Source organism: Lissotriton helveticus, chromosome 12 (genome assembly GCF_964261635.1).
Source record: "Lissotriton helveticus chromosome 12, aLisHel1.1, whole genome shotgun sequence".
NCBI lineage: Eukaryota > Metazoa > Chordata > Amphibia > Caudata > Salamandridae > Lissotriton > Lissotriton helveticus.
Window position 1 is genome coordinate 197,422,144 of NC_136073.1, and position 15,917 is coordinate 197,438,060.

At 43.5% G+C, this 15,917-nt stretch overlaps 1 long non-coding RNA gene across 1 annotated transcript in view; it reads right to left on the bottom strand.

Moving 5' to 3' along the window:
• Window positions 1–3,835: 3,835 nt before the first annotated feature.
• The window catches only part of LOC144798595 (uncharacterized), a 146,788-nt gene continuing 134,706 nt past the window's right edge, over window positions 3,836–15,917 (bottom strand). The window contains exon 3 of the long non-coding RNA XR_013603575.1: window positions 3,836–3,920. This is a non-coding gene — a long non-coding RNA (uncharacterized LOC144798595). The remainder of the gene's footprint in view (window positions 3,921–15,917) is intronic.

Genomic DNA, 15,917 nt, shown 5'->3' on the forward strand with positions numbered 1-15,917 from the left:
GATATCAAATGGAAGTTGTCAAGTTAATGATATAAGGAAATTTGTTAAAGGGAGATGGGATAGTTACTATTGGTGTGAGGGCATAATAGTATGTACGGCTGAAGGTTGGTGTTAGGTGCGCACAGCTTGGTCTTGAATAAAGCGACCTTTGGACAACAACAAGGTGTCTGTCATGATTCTCTCCCACGTATTTATTTGATTTATTTCATATCACCCTGATTGTTAATTCTAGGAGTGTGGAAATATCTCCACAAGGTTCAATGCGTGAAATCAATTTTAATCATAGGACTTCATTTTTCCACACAAATTCCTGCATGTTTTCCACTTTTGGCCCATTTTCCATGCAAATATGTTGTTGTGCAGTACTTGCAAAAATGTACCTTGGTGTAATTTCAGAAGTAAAGTGCTCCTGCAAAACTTGTAATTTCTCATATTGTTGATAATTTGTGTAATGAGCAGAATCTGAAATTTCAAGTCGCTCATAGCCAAGAGGACCTAAGTTCCTGATGAAGGAGTAATAAAATAGAGAGTGTGCCAACCTCGAAGGGCTGCCATTGCTAACTGGAGTATGTGAATCAGGAGTGTGCTAGAAAGTGAATCCCAAAACAGCACTTTGCGCTGGTTAATTGACGCTAACCTCTTGCACGGTGTTAGTAAATCTGCCCCAAAGAGTCATCTCTGTACCCAGCCTCCACACTGATTGTGTACTGATGTTCCCCAGATACAACAAACTGGTGTTGATGCACCTGCATATCTGTACGCCTCTTCCTCCTTTTCTCTTCTTGCTCCCCTTCACACCTGCTGCACTCTATTGTGCCTCATATTTTTCCCTTCTGATTGTGGCTTTCTTCACTCGTCCTTCTTTCGTTCCACTCTGTTCTCTTTCTTCTCTCTCCTTGTTTCGTTTTTAGTATCTGTTTCATACAGTGTAGCCCTCCCAGTTAGATGACATGCTCCTAGTTTCAGGTTCTCAAAGTTTTTGGGAATAGATAAACTAATTTATTGTAACGCGGCGCAACATCAAATTTGCTTTGTATTAAAGGGAGAAAGAAAAACAGCACCATATCTAATACAGTATTGCACTGTTTTTCTGTCCCCAGGTGCTGGCGCACTTTAGGCTGCCATGACCAATGCACACATCCTTGCATCACAGGGCAACGGTCTGCTAGAAACATGCACTTCCAATGCAAAAACTATTCTTTAACATAGTTTAATACTTTTTCCACATTGTCTGCGGGTTCTACGGTGCAGCACACATGCCAAGGTGGAAAGGTGTGCAGACGTTTTTAAACTTACTCCATTGTTACACTTGCCTCAGGAAGAAGTCATTTTTGAAGCAAGTACATCCCTTCAAATGGTAGTCGATAAGGGTATGCATCAAAGCCCCTGGGTGGTTGCATTAGAACGCCCATGCAGCACTCATTAGATGCCCCCTAGGCGCAAAGTAGAACATAGCGGTGCTTTGCTTTATTTTAGGCAAACTTCCTTTGCAATCCGGATTTGCTTTATTTCATTTTGGAGTTTTATATAGCGCTAGCCAGACCCGAAGGTATTAGGGCGCTTTACAACATTTGTCAAATAACAGTTGAGTAAACAAAGAGTGGAACAGTAAACACGGGATTTGCTTCAGTTTTGTGATGCAAACTTGGTGCAAAGTATAATTACATTTCTGCCGTGACATTTTTGAAACACAGTTTTTCTTTTTCACAGGACTTTAATAAATATGTTTTTTATTAGCAGTTTTTTTTATAGAGGACTCCTTGCTCCATTCCTACCACTCCTAGGTCTGGTAAATAGGTGTTATTATTAGCATATGTAATGTTATACATTTGCAAACCTCAGAGGGATGGAAGGCTGAGATGAGTAAGGCAGATTCAAACTTGTGAACTGCAGATTACAGAATATATCAATGGCGAGCATTTAATTCAACCCAGTGTGCCATCTTCATCCATCAGCTAGTTCAATGCTTGCCGCTGATAACTTCAAATTGTAATAAGGCCACCTTAGCCCTCCATCCTTCTGATGTCGGTAAATTGAACACCATTGCATTGTATAATAGTTCTTTAGCATTAAAGCAAGTTATTACCCATGGTGCTACTTGTGTACATAGGGTGCTGCTGAGTGCACATAAAGTTAGGGCTGTACACTCCGATGCATTACAAATGACTACACACAGAAATATACTCAGTTATTGAAACCAAATCTATACAAAGGCATACATTGAATGGACCCTGCTCCAAGACACAGGAAAAGTATGTGTTTCTTACAGGAAAGTTCCCTGCTGTGGCAGGTGAAGAAATCCTGCCAGAAAGGATTCCTGTATTAATAACGATGCCAGTGAGAACTTTCTTTTTGTTTAGTGTTTCATTCTGCCCTGCTGCCATTTCCAAGTCCAGTTTCCCACCATTTTAAATATCTAGTATTACTCTTTCCACAATCAATGATACTCAGTTTACCAACCTCAGAAGGATGGAAGGCAGCTTCGCTGTGATTTAACCCAGTGACTATAAGATGGGCCCATCTTCGAGCAGCATGTTCTGTGAGCAAGCTTTCAACTCGCTCAGCTATCCTTCTGATGAAATGTGGGGTGAAGAAATGTATAGATGGAGCAAGGTAGTGTGTGGCAAAAATGTGAAGCAGCAGGTGCTAAGGGTGAGAATCACATACCAAAGGCATAGCATTCATGAGCTGAACCTGGGATTTCCATCACATGCATGTACACTGCTAGATCAATGGATTACAACATGGACCTTGCTTTTCACCCTACACAGTTTCTGGGACAGGGTAGGGCACTCGCACACAGGTTCCTGTGCAAGTCCAGGGTCATTAGGTAGTAACCAAACACGGATGACAGGACACCAGGCCACCAAAATATCACTCAGAGCAGTGGGAACACAAGGCTGCTCTGGTTCTAGCTGTTTGGGTGATGCATGTTTGGGATCTATATTTTTGGAGTGACTCCTTTTATTCTTGGTATTTCCTGCGTTAAGGGATGACTCCTTAAATATTACCCATATTCAGCCCACCTTTGTCAAGAGAGTGCCCGGGCTATCCATTTAGAGTTCACTAGTGTTGTGGCTATGGGACACCACAGGCAAATAGTGAGGTAAACAGTACCTACGAGGATGCTTCCTAGTAACCTGTGGACCACAATAAGCTGGAGTCCAGAGACATTTTAAGGGCACACTTGTTTTCTACGTTTTTCAAGGGGAATGATGGAAAAAGTGGGCCACCTCTCTCTACTGAGTCCAAAAGATGACTGGGGTGTGAAATTTGACTTCCTTCTGTTCCCTCTGAGGCTGAAGAAGGCATGATACCGATACCGTTGAATGCACATGATGGGTGAGTGGGACTGACCTAGTAAATCTGGGATGCCGGGTCAACCTACCTCACCCCATCCCTGTTTGGATGTAGACCTGTCTACCTTCTTGATTCTTGATACTGACCATGCCTGTAGGACCATCTTAACCTCCTAAGACCTCGTGAGGTTTCCCTCCTCCCCAAACTGGTGATAGTCACCCCTACAATGATGCCCGGTCCACAGCAACAGCCACTGGCGTAACGAAAAGTGAGGGGGCCTCCCTGCACGGCACTTAGGGGGGGGCTCCCTCCGGGCTCAATCAAGAGCTCTCCTGCCAGAGGGCAGTGGCCAGGGGGCCCCTTGGAGCTAGGGCCCCCCCCGCACCGCGTGGGCTGCGGGGGCCTGTGTTACGCCCCTGGCAACAGCAACAATGAGGCTGCAGTCTTACCAGTGGCTGAAATGAATGCAAAGCTTTCCACCCATCAATTTCTTGTTTTAGTCAGCGCTCTTACCTTTCAGGCACGACACCTCCAGACCCATGGTCTCATCCTTCTGACATTAGGGAACTTTGCTTTCCAGGAAGACCATCCGAAGCCCCTGTCAGCAGCCCGGGTTCACCCTGCAAAAGTAGCAGATCGTACAGATTCACAGCGAAGTAGACATGACTTCCGCGCCGCAGCCCGAAGGTGCCACCTTCCAAACATACGTCACGCTGGCTCCGCGCGCCGCGCAGCACAGGAAGTGGTTGGTGGTCGGGAGATCAGAGCAGTCTACCCACCAAGCACCCTTCTAAACACGCTGTTCTGCCCACTGCGTGTTCCAAGCCGTGCACACAAGTTCCTACGCCCAACTCAGCTACAGATTGGAACAACAAACCATTATATATCATGGGCTGGTCGCTCTAACTCGTTTTCATATTTTTTTTTTAATGAAGTGTTATCAAACACATGCACGGCTCAAAATCTCAGGAATGAAGCCATACATGTTACATAAAATGTTTTACCAATAACACATGGAGATGTGCAAAACCAAAACACAAATATGTTATGACAGTTGCAATTCACTGCTGTAAATCACCGAAGATATATTTTGGCTAGCGCCTGTTTTATACTCTGCCCAATACCTGTGCTTATGCGCTGCAAAGCTTTACATAAATACATGGTAGACAGGGTCGGACTGGGACAGAAAATAGGCCTGGGCACCAAAATAAAATTTCCTACCTCAGTGTATTAAATAACTAAAAAAGTGGCCATGTTTACAAATTGTGGCAGTTTTGAACTTGTAAATACATGATGCATATGGGTTTCGCAAGGTAGACTGCATGGATTTGAGCTTGCTGCAGGCAATGTTTGTTTTCATACCAGGGTAATCAACAGTAAAAACCGGCCCAACAGACCATAGAAAAGTCCCACAAACAGCAAAGAAACCGGCCCACTTACTGACCTGTCAGACCAGCCCTTCGGTCCTTGCCTGATTGCCCTATACACCAGCCTGACCCTGATGAAACATGTGGGGTAGCTACTGACTCATCAACCCAAAAAGCACCATAAGCCTTGTGAGGAGTATGGAAGGTGCCATATAAATAGACATACAGTGCAATCCCATTCTGGAAGCAAGGGTGCCCCTGTTAGGGTAGGGGGAGGGAGCAAAGCCTGGAAGTGATAGGTTTGTTAATGTCAATGTGTGATAATCAGTTTTAGGAGTTGATACGCCATTTATTAACCCTGACACTGCCCCGTGTAGGTGCTGGTAGGATCAGGGAGTACACAGACATTTTAAAGTCTTGATTACTTTCAATAGTTTCTACTCTATTCCCTCCCTGCAGCAGTAAATAGGAGGCAGTTGAGGGGCTAGCGGTGGAACAGGGGTTCAATCCTGTGATGTTGGTGTGGGTCAAAGGGTGCACAAGATCGCTTTTCCCACTCCTGGAGTTTTGATTGAGGTCTATATGTTGGCTCTTCTGAGTGCATGGCGGTGAATGGGGAGCAGGACTTGCAATGAAGTTGAAAATATCAGTGAGGGAACAGGAAACACTAGTATCTGAGTATCTATAACAGTCAGTGAGACGTTTCCTGACCACCATCGACTGCCTGCGACGTGTCGGGGTTCTCACAATCTCTGGAGAAGATAAGCATCCTGAGGAGGGCGGTCAATAGAAGGATGGCTCTGCTTTGTCGTAATCCAAACTCGCAACCATCAGATCACTGCAGATGTCAGTAACAAGTACTAACATACTCACTCACTCACTCACACACTCACTCACTCACTCACTCACTCACTCACTCACTCACTCACTCACTCACCCACTCACTCACTCACTCACTCACCCACTCACTCACTCTGTGTTACGTTAAATGCTTTTAAATGAATACACCCCACATCTAGTGGAAGCCAAGCACGCTTTGTGTGGGGTCTTCCAGCCTATGGTCTTGTTGGAGAAGCAGGTTGGTCTTGAGTTGCTTGCTGAACTCTGAGTGGCTGTCTGTACAACAATTTGGGGACCTTGCTCTGGATGATATTAGCCAGCTGCTCACTGGATTGACCCTCTGTGGAAATTATAAAAATTTTGAAGGTGCCTCTGTGCTGGGGAATAGTTGTGTTTTGAGCTCCACCAGCTTATGGAGCTCACGGTGTGTTTTGAGTTATAACTCAGTGTGGACAGTAATGTGGCAGGAGCGTGGGAAAGCCCAGTTCCTGCCTCACCAATGCAGTGGAGGCTTGAACGTCTGTCTGATGATTTGAGCAGAAAGCAACCCCACAGTTTGTTGAGGAAGGACTCCAGGGCTTTAAGTGGGATGAAATAAGTAGAGTGCTCCAAAAATGTCATAGCCTATGTAATTATTTTGGGTGCTTTCGGAGTTTTCTGTTATGGTATACAGATAGATAAAACAACTGAAATACAACTTCTATCAGCCAGGACTATTGCCTTTGTCAGTGGCTGCAGGTGACTTTCAAAGTATGCACTATACAAGAGTAATATGTTACACGGAAAAGAAATACAGTAACACAGCACCCTGGATTAATGAGAGCAAGACCAAGATAGTAATCTTTGGTAAATACCCCCACAAAAAAACAAGCAGCATGGTCTTTGGGTGAGCACCGAATCAGGACAGCCACATCTTAAAATTATCTGGGGGCATGGGTGTCGGAGAGGGCCACTGCAGTCAAACACATAAAGGAGTTAACACCGAGAATTAACAAAATAATCCTGTCTTTCAGACGTCTAAGCCATCGCCTAGTTAGTCCATCAATAGAACCCATGTTGACTGTACTTAGGGCAAAACTGATTGCTTCCCAGGAGCACTTGAGAAAGTCATCAATGCGGCCCAGATGAAAGCTTACAAGACTGTGCTACAAGCTCCTAGACAAGCAAGGAATACCAGGCTAAGGCTGGAAATAGGTTTGAACCGCCCTGAGTTGGTACTACAGGGGGACATAATAAAATATTACATCAGAGAACTGAAAGCCCCTGAAAACAATCTTAAACACTTTCTAAAAATTATTTTCAGAGTAGCAGGCTCCCCATGGCACTCCAAGTTGGAACAAGCAATAGACCTATTGAAAATCGAGGGAAAGAGCGTGCCCCTTCAGGAAATTCCTTAGTCTGCTTGGGCCCAAGCTGTACAGCGCCCTGGACAAGTCATATACTCCTGGCAAATTGCAACCATATTTGCAAGATTCACTTTCAACTCAAGCAAGAAAGAAAATTCTGTATTTGCGCCTCCTGGCCCTTAAGATTTTGGATTTTAACCCAAAATGGGCATGAACTGACAGTACCATCTCCTGCAGGTTATGCAACTACCACAGAGAATCTTGGCTACACCTTTTATGCTGCTGTTTAAAGCTGGCCAGCGATCGTCATCGTCTGCTGCGCCCGGCCCTAAGGAACTTGGGCTTCAGAACTTGCAGAGAGGCCTCGGACTGGTTCTTCTCAGAAACCACAACTTGTTTAGTTGCTAGGGTTGGCAAGCTTATCCATCAAGTTAGAATTGCACTTGATTTCCATCAAAAGGCCACAGAACTCAGGGGTCCTGTCATTCTGCAATCAAAATTATCTGGTGCCCTAACCCTGTTAGTCGTCACCTAATTTAGGGATTTCTTGCAAGGCCACTGGAATCACTGGAATCAGAAATTCAATTTGGGGCCAGACAGGGGTCTCGTTAAGAATTTATCTTAATGACAATTAGCATTATGGAGAGAACAACCCTGTTGGACTCTTATACAACTATTTGATCCTTGGAGGTGGAAAGATGCGAAACTGTGCTAACTCATCATTTTAATTAAAAAAAATATATATATCTTTTAATTGAAGTTTTAACGGACACACAGTAGTAAATAGAGCCTGCGTAGCCATGGTGCTATTTTAAAGCTGAACATTGGGTTTTTACTGGGGGAAGGGTACTTTGGGTGGGGGGTGTTGTTTATGTGTTTTATACTGTAAAGATTTTCAGTAATCGCACAGTTACTAAAGTTACTTACTTACTTAAAAAAAAAAAAACACAGCACCCTGGAAATGGCTGACACTCTTAGGGAATGCAACATTAAGTAAAATGTGTGAAATATAAGCAGGACCTACATTTCTGACACAGATTATCTTAACTATTTTACATTCATTGTTCATAAACCGAACACTGTTTTTGCTATTAAAGTTAAAGACATAAATAAATGGCCTGATAGGGACCAGCTTCAATGTGCGTTTTTAATTACTACTGGGTCCGAGACCTGGAGGGACCCGGCCTAAATAGGGCCCTGAAGGCCTCCATCACTCAGCGTAAGCCTTTAATTGCTCTGAGTACTGCTGCAGCCGTTGTCAGCCTCGGTCCTCAATCACGGGAACCGTAATGAGCTGACTCAAGTACAGAGGAGCTGGAAGACTCTATCTGGAGGTGAGACAGCTGAGCAGTGGTCCTGGAGCAACTTTTAGAGTAGGGATGCTTCCATCTATTTTACATCGCCCAAGTCATAAGGATAATGAAAAATCAAAGCATTACACAAAGAACAAGTGTTGCGTAACTGCCAGAGCTCCCGACTTTGCAGCTGGGGAACCAGGTTCCAGCCTCGGTGTAGGCTCAACATCCTGTGATTTTGGGCAAATCACTTAATCTCCCTGTGCCTACCAAAAATTAACGTGACCTTGTTTAACGTAACTGGTGCTCATGTAAAGCGCTCCAATACCTTCTGGTCGAGTTTGTGCTATTAAAAAACTGCAAAGAAATAAACGTGTAGCAAATGATCCACGTCCATTCAGCAGGAGAGTGGTACGGGTGCAGTATGTAGCCACCTACTGTGCATTTTGAAGCATACTGATGTAAATACATTACTAGCATGTGTGGTAGAACGCTGTCATTTACAGACCGCACAGTGTCCTTTGCAACCGCCAACACGTGTGCCCAGTCATGCAGCTTTATGATAAAGCTATTTAGAGCACAAACGTGTGGAAATTGAATTTCAATGAATAATTAGCATTTGAATGTCACTAAGTAAAGTGTCTTGATTTGTTTTGATCCTATTAAAATATTTATTTTCCTCACACTTCAGAATTACAAAAAAGTGCTTCATTTGTGCTTTCTTAACTGTTGATATATTTTGAAATATTTGTACAGCCCATTTACAGATATTTGGCTTTTGTAGTGTTTGAAAACACTCCACACCCTAAAGCCTTTCCTTTCCCTCTTCCTGTGATCCAGAAAGGTTGTCATAGTTCACTTTAAAAAACCCTCTAACTTTTTAGTCAGAAAATGAAAAGTAAACCCCAAGCTACTTATTAAATTAGTAAACAACAATTTGTCAAAAGACATAGCCTGACATTTGATCTCTGTCTTTGAATGCAAAGCAAATGGGGCAAGATCAAAACAAAATGTAAAGGTATCTTTATTGCTCACCCACCTTCTGAACTCCAGCATGGTTATTTCGGGGATGGCTGCAGCCCCCCTCCCCTCGCCCGCACCCCTACTTCCAGCTCCTATGCCTCTAATGAAACCAAGCACACAAAGGTAGTCAGTGAGAAATGTGGGGGTAACTCAGTTGACACTACCAGCTGGTGTGGGGGGGGGGGTAAGAGGCTGTCTTTAGAAATATAACTGTGTTGGAGGGGGCGATGGCAACCCCTTTGCAATCTCTACCTGTAACTTCAACTGTCTCTCCAGTCTTTAGTGAAACAACCATCTTCACCTAGAAAAAGCCTTGGGTTTCTGACTAGAGATGTGCACAATTTCGATCTTACAAAGAGCTCCTGAATGCTAGGAAGTTTCCAAAATGTCCTCATAGGACAGCATTGCTTTACAACTACACTAAGCTACATTTGTTTCTCCACAACAGCCTCACTTTTTTTCTTTCTCAGTGAGTCTGTTCACTAAACAACGTTTTATGTTAATAATTAACATAACAGGTGTATTTGTAAAGCACACATTCACCCAGAGGCATGTTGGCGCTGAATAACAGATGTTTATTGTTACCCAACTCAATGGTACTCACTTTATCAACCTCAGATGGATGAAAGGCTGAGTGGACCTGACGGGATTTGAACCTGTGACCATGAGGTTGAACACAGGCCTCTGCAATGGAGACATTAGTCCACTGAGCCACCAGACCCTAATAATGTTAATTAATGAATCCATGGCCACATGGACTCCAGATTGGTTTTGCTCTTTAATAATCTAGTGTGTTCTGAGAGTTGTAGTCACACCAAAAAGCAATGAATTGTAAAAGGAAAGGCCAGGACATGAATTTAGTAACCCTGATTACATAGTGTCATCTTATACTTTTATCAAAAACCAACATTTGATTTGAGAATTATGTATAATTAGAGTAACTTTTCCAGCCTGGAGAAAGCCCAACGTCGACTGTCTGCATGGGGTGAAACGTGTGCTCGCTGTATTCTCAACACAGCAACGCCCACCGTTTACCATTTTTGAATGGAAGAAACAACTAAAAAAAGATTAACGTTTTATTTAAAATGTTCTCATGTTTAATATTTCCATTTGATGTATACCCGTAGTCTTTATCCCAATCATTGTAACGGATTTACATTACTGGATATGGGGCTCTAATCTGTGCTCTTCTGGATCAGAGCCATTTTATCCTAGCAAGAAACTCCTGAATTACTAGCAGTTGATCAAGGGGTGATTGTTTTAGGGCCCCATTGGCATCTGAAGCCATTGTAATTTTAGGGCTTGCATAAAAAATATCCGAAGAATAAGAAAAAACACACTGTAAAGGGCAGTAGAAAAAAACAAGACTGTTCCCTCTCCTGCCACACCCCACAAAATCCAGTGCCATTATCAAGGGATTCGCCTTAGAAAGACAGCAGACGGTTTCCTACCTCTTCCTTATTTCTTCCACCTCCCCCTTTCTTCATTCTGTTCTTTCTCTTTTCCTTCACTTCACGTTCACATTTCCCCCTTACACCTTGATAACACCCTGGGTCATTAAATGATTGGCAATATACCATACCCTCATTTCATCTCTTTTACCTCCAAACGTATAAGACACAAGAGACTGTGCTTTAACATCATTGTGCCTTCTCCACCATATCACATCACTCCCAAGGCGTTAGCACTTCAAAGTATTTGATGATGTTCCAGTGTCAACCCATATACACCACTATACTATTGTTCCTCTCTGCTTTGTACTATGTCTGTATTTCTTATCCTATACAATCTGCAATAAAAAATATTTGAAATAAAAAACAAGAGCAGACAGAAAGTGTAGCTACATCAGTAGTAACCATGTAATGTCCATGAGTGGCATAAGTAGACATTCTGTCTGCATCTTGCTTTCGAGATACAATCCGAAATTCCTTCAACTATGTGTGGTTTTGGCGCCTATGACGTAAACACTGGCTCTTACAGGGTTCTGTGTATGTAGATAATACATTTTTTACTTTTCTACTGTAAATTTATGAAATATTACTGCTCTATTAAATTTTGCTCTACATAAGAATCTGTTGTTACCTCCTTCACTCCCCACATTAACATACCTTCATTCACACCCATTGTTTTTCTCAATTCCTCAAAGCTGCTTCAAATTACTATCTCTCCCCGAAAACTAGCATATTGCTTTACCAACTCCCCCATTGAAATATTATTGTAGTCTTGCTACAGACCTCACTGTATTCACTATTTTATCATATACCTACAATGGGCTTTCGATTAGCAACTTGCTCGTGATTGGATGACTGTCTTGTCCATTCAAATTCCCTGCTCCTGATTTGATAGCATTTCTCCAGATTCTTGTGTTTGTCCCAACCATGGAGTGATTTGTTTCCTTCTGCTGCTAATTTGAGGGAGTTATTTTTTCTTTTGTATTGTCCACAGCCTTTGACTTTTAGACCTCAAAGGGAGTGTATGGCATGCAACCTGACACAATAAAGCTAGATTAAAAAATACAAGAACAAGAATACCGACAATGGCAAAGCAAGACCACTTGGCTTTGCAATGCATATTTTCTTATTATCTTCTTCACATTACTTGACTTGTAACAGGGGCTCTGCTTCTTTGCCTTGAACAAGGCCCAAGATGCTTCCGGTGAAGCACTTCTCTCACCGTGAGTCATTACAGCACCGTCTATTTGGGCTTTTTAGGCCCAGGGAGGACCGCAAACCACAAAACATGCCCCTCGCATCACACTGGTAGGATAGCCAAGTTCCTCTGGTGTTAAACACAGTCATGTATCTTTCACCCTTCGCCCCACTAAAACCTATACCTGACTGAACCTCCACAAAAAGCATGCAACACCACAAATGATACCTCACTACATGCACCAGCAACCATCATCAACCCAATTTCAAGTCACCTCACAGACATAAATAAGGAGAACCACAAACAGACAGAGCAGACATTACACACAACGTTACTGCACACTGCACCCAAAGCAATGGCTTATGACTGATAGAACCTTGACTAACACGTATCTCAGGCTTACTCCTTTGCAAACTATTATCTGTTGGCTGCGCACTACACACATGCACCAACTGCACGCAAGCAAGGGAGGTAGCTGAGTGGAATCTTCCACCAATTGTTGTCACAATTGCTAGTAACAATTTCCTCTGTATCTCCAACCTCTCATGGAAACTGAGCAACCAAGACGATGAAAGAAGGCTTCCTCAGTCTTTCACCAACTGTTAGACCTTATGAAACGCTGCCTGCGCCCACAAATCACTCCCATGACTTTCCCTTCCACTCAGCCAACACAATCGCTTGTGACTAGCCCTTAGTTCATAATTGGTCAGAATAAACAACCATTACTTTAAAAAAAATCTGCTTTATACCTTACATACGACCTTACTGTTCACATAACGTCAGCATCTCTGTGGAGCCTTCAACAATCATCCTCAACCCAAATTGCCGCTATCTACATATTACACATACCCAACAAATCACATGCCAAAACCTTAGACCTTTAAGCCTAGGGCACCATGAATGTCACTCCATGCCAGGGATGCATCATGGGGAAGACAGCATGCAGAAAACAGGCTATTATTCTTATTGAGTTCAGAAAGCACAACAAATGCTTTGCAAAAAGAAGGTATCGCCCTTTTAGCCCCTTATGGTAAAACCCAATGGCCCTTCTCCTTGTCAAGTTCTCCACTTCCTGTCCCTACCCCACAGTAGATGGTGACCTCTCTGGGAGGGTCACTCGGTAGTTCTCAGGGTCCTGTTGCCCTACATGTATACCATCTGAACACTACACTAAGTAGAATTGAATAAAAACACTCTCTGGTATGGGCAAGCACTCACTGATAGCAAAAATAAGTAAATATTTAGACGAATAAAAGTCGCGCACCATATTATCCGTGCTAAAAGAGCAAAGGTATACATTTGAAAGGACGTCATCCTATTGCCAATAGTATGCCACTGCCCAAAAAATTACTGAGACCAGCAATCAGAGCCATGCCCAATTTAAAACAGCAAACCAAGATGAGAGGTGTGGCGCAGCGGCCAGGGCAGCTGACTTCAGAGCACCGGATTCACGTTTTGATCTCCAGCGGCAGCTCAGCTCAGCTTCATGTGACTCTGGGCAATTGCTCATTTAATTTCCACGACGGCCCCCAGCGCCTTGAGACCCGTAAGGGTGAGTAGTTCGCGCTTTACAAATACGGATTTACTATTTAATGCATCTAAACCTTTTCCCCTCCCCACAGTATACTCTGAAGTAAAGAGCCTAACTACTAATTTAGTATTTTATGACAAAATTGACATGATCGGGGTGAACACTCACCACAAACCCAGTATCTCTATGTTCCCTTATATCCTGACCCTAACACAACAATAGAACTCCTTCTAACTGTTCTTATTAGATTGTCTCACCAGCATTATCATAAAATCACCTGCCCCGGCTACACGGATGACATCCTCCTTTCAGCTAAAGCCAAGTCTTCCTCCCAGAACTTCTCCCCCACTGTTTCACGCAGTCAGTAATTCTACCTAACAAGACACCTTACCCTTCATTCCCTACACTAATCCAATTCTCTCCTTAGAAAATATAAAAAATACATCTCAACACACGTAACATGTTTCCTTACCTATCTGCCATTCATGTGCAAAAGAAAGCATCTGGTCCACACAGACAAAAAATGTCTGCACCATGCATACCAGTTAGTTTTAAGCACGGCCACTGGAATTATGCGATTGTGTGGGCACAGTGTTTTTTGCATAAATAAACATTTGCCACATAATCCACATCTGCTGCATAATCGGCACATTTTAACAAAACAAATTTGTTTCTAGCTCAAATGGATCAAAAGTTACAAAAAGCACAGCGACACATGTTGCTGTGCACTGGAGTCCCTCTGCAAAGCTTGACGGATCACTTTTTTGTTGCTTTTTGCCATATTTGAGTGTTATACGTGAACTAATGAGGTGCAACCAATGCCCAGACAGTGTTAACAAGTGTAGAAATTACAAAATATTAATGTAATACTGTAATAAAATATGCCACATTGTCACAAGATTTACCTTTTCTTGCCGCAAACTTTAAGCAATCCTACCGCATAATTTGGTCCTCTCTTGCCACATAATTCCAGTGGCCCTGGTTTTAGGAGACCGCTACCAGTAGTAATGCGCCAAGTGAATAAGTATGCGCTCCAGAACGTTTGCAAGAGAACCACAGGGCCCACTGACTTTGTTTGTTCAAGGTGGTATTTTAACATGGACGCACATGTTTTTTAGGGACCCTTTGCAGCGCTAAACTCATCATAAGAACCACTCAGCTATATTTGGTGCTTTCGGCAAAACCATACTCTATTTCTCGGTATGTTAGAGCAATCCTTGAAGTGATTGTTCTTAAATCCTCTCCATCCCACAAACATTGTGGTACTCTTCTGCATGATTCATAGCCACATCTTGTGTCCTTGGATATTCTGGAAGGTAAGCAATGAGTCGAGATTCAGTAATGCACTGACAATGCTCATTGCATACATTCTATTGCACTGGGTGCAAGTTCGAAGAGAGGGATTCCCTATTTCAATGAGGGTGTAAATTAAAATGAGGGAATCACTTTGCCGGTGCACAATCACATGCGTCATATCAGTGCAGCGTATGCAGTGGCAGAGGCTCAGCGGTGGTGCAGAGGGCATGGTGAATGTGCATCTCCCTAGAGGTGTGTGCATTTAGTGCGTCCTACAGAGTACCCTTTGGAAGGGGGTTGCAGAGAATCCCTCAGTCCATCCTGGGATACTTCCGTGGGTTGCAATCATACCAGTGGTACTAGAAAACGTTTAAGAGTGGGGGTGCTGCCATTAATGATCTACCATGAAAGCTGGGCTGGATTGGTAAGGCGGGCACTAGGGCTATGGGCGATGGACTGGTATCTGCGTTGCAGCTGTGGGCCACTTTTTTTGCAAGTGCGGTGGCCGATTTGGGCTGTGTCTGTGCTTTTCAGGTGCCACCAGCAACCCAGAGGGTGCCTGAGCGGCCTTTCGGAGGCAGATGGACCTCTATTACCCCCCTATTACCCCCCTTTTACCAATGTGGCGGAATTGTCATTCCCAGTCAGAGTGGCCTCACTTATATTTAGGTGTGGTTCACCATTGTGAACTAATCGGTGCACTAAGAGTCCTGGTAACGTTTGCATTTTTTTTTATCTCAGTGTGGTTAAGAAAACATGTCTTTATAGAGAACCCCACCCCCTTCTTTTTATATACTTAAGACACTGAAGCTGTGTTTTGCGGAAAGGCACAATCTGCAAATATTGGTTACTTTTTTATGGGGTGTCCAGGCCTTATTTTGATTTCAATTCAACCCTGCACAGAAGTCTCAGGGATTGTGACTAGCATCACACAAAGATGAACAACTGTAGCAAACGTGCCATGCTCATTCAGAAGGAGAGTGTTAAGGGTGTGATATGTAGCTGGGGGTGCATTTTTGAGCTCCGTTCAGGTAGCGCACCGTCATTTACAGACAGCACATTTTCCATTGAAATGGCCACCAGACATGGACATGAGGTTTGACTTGTAAAGCTATACAGCCAACAGACTATGGGGGTCATTAGGATGGCGGATTTCCCGCATACTCCGGGCCGGCGGAAGCCACCGCCGGCCCGGAGTATGCGGGAAATCCGCCGAGGAGGCCTGAAAGACCCACCGCCAAATCAGGATGGCTGGTGGGTCTCCCAATCC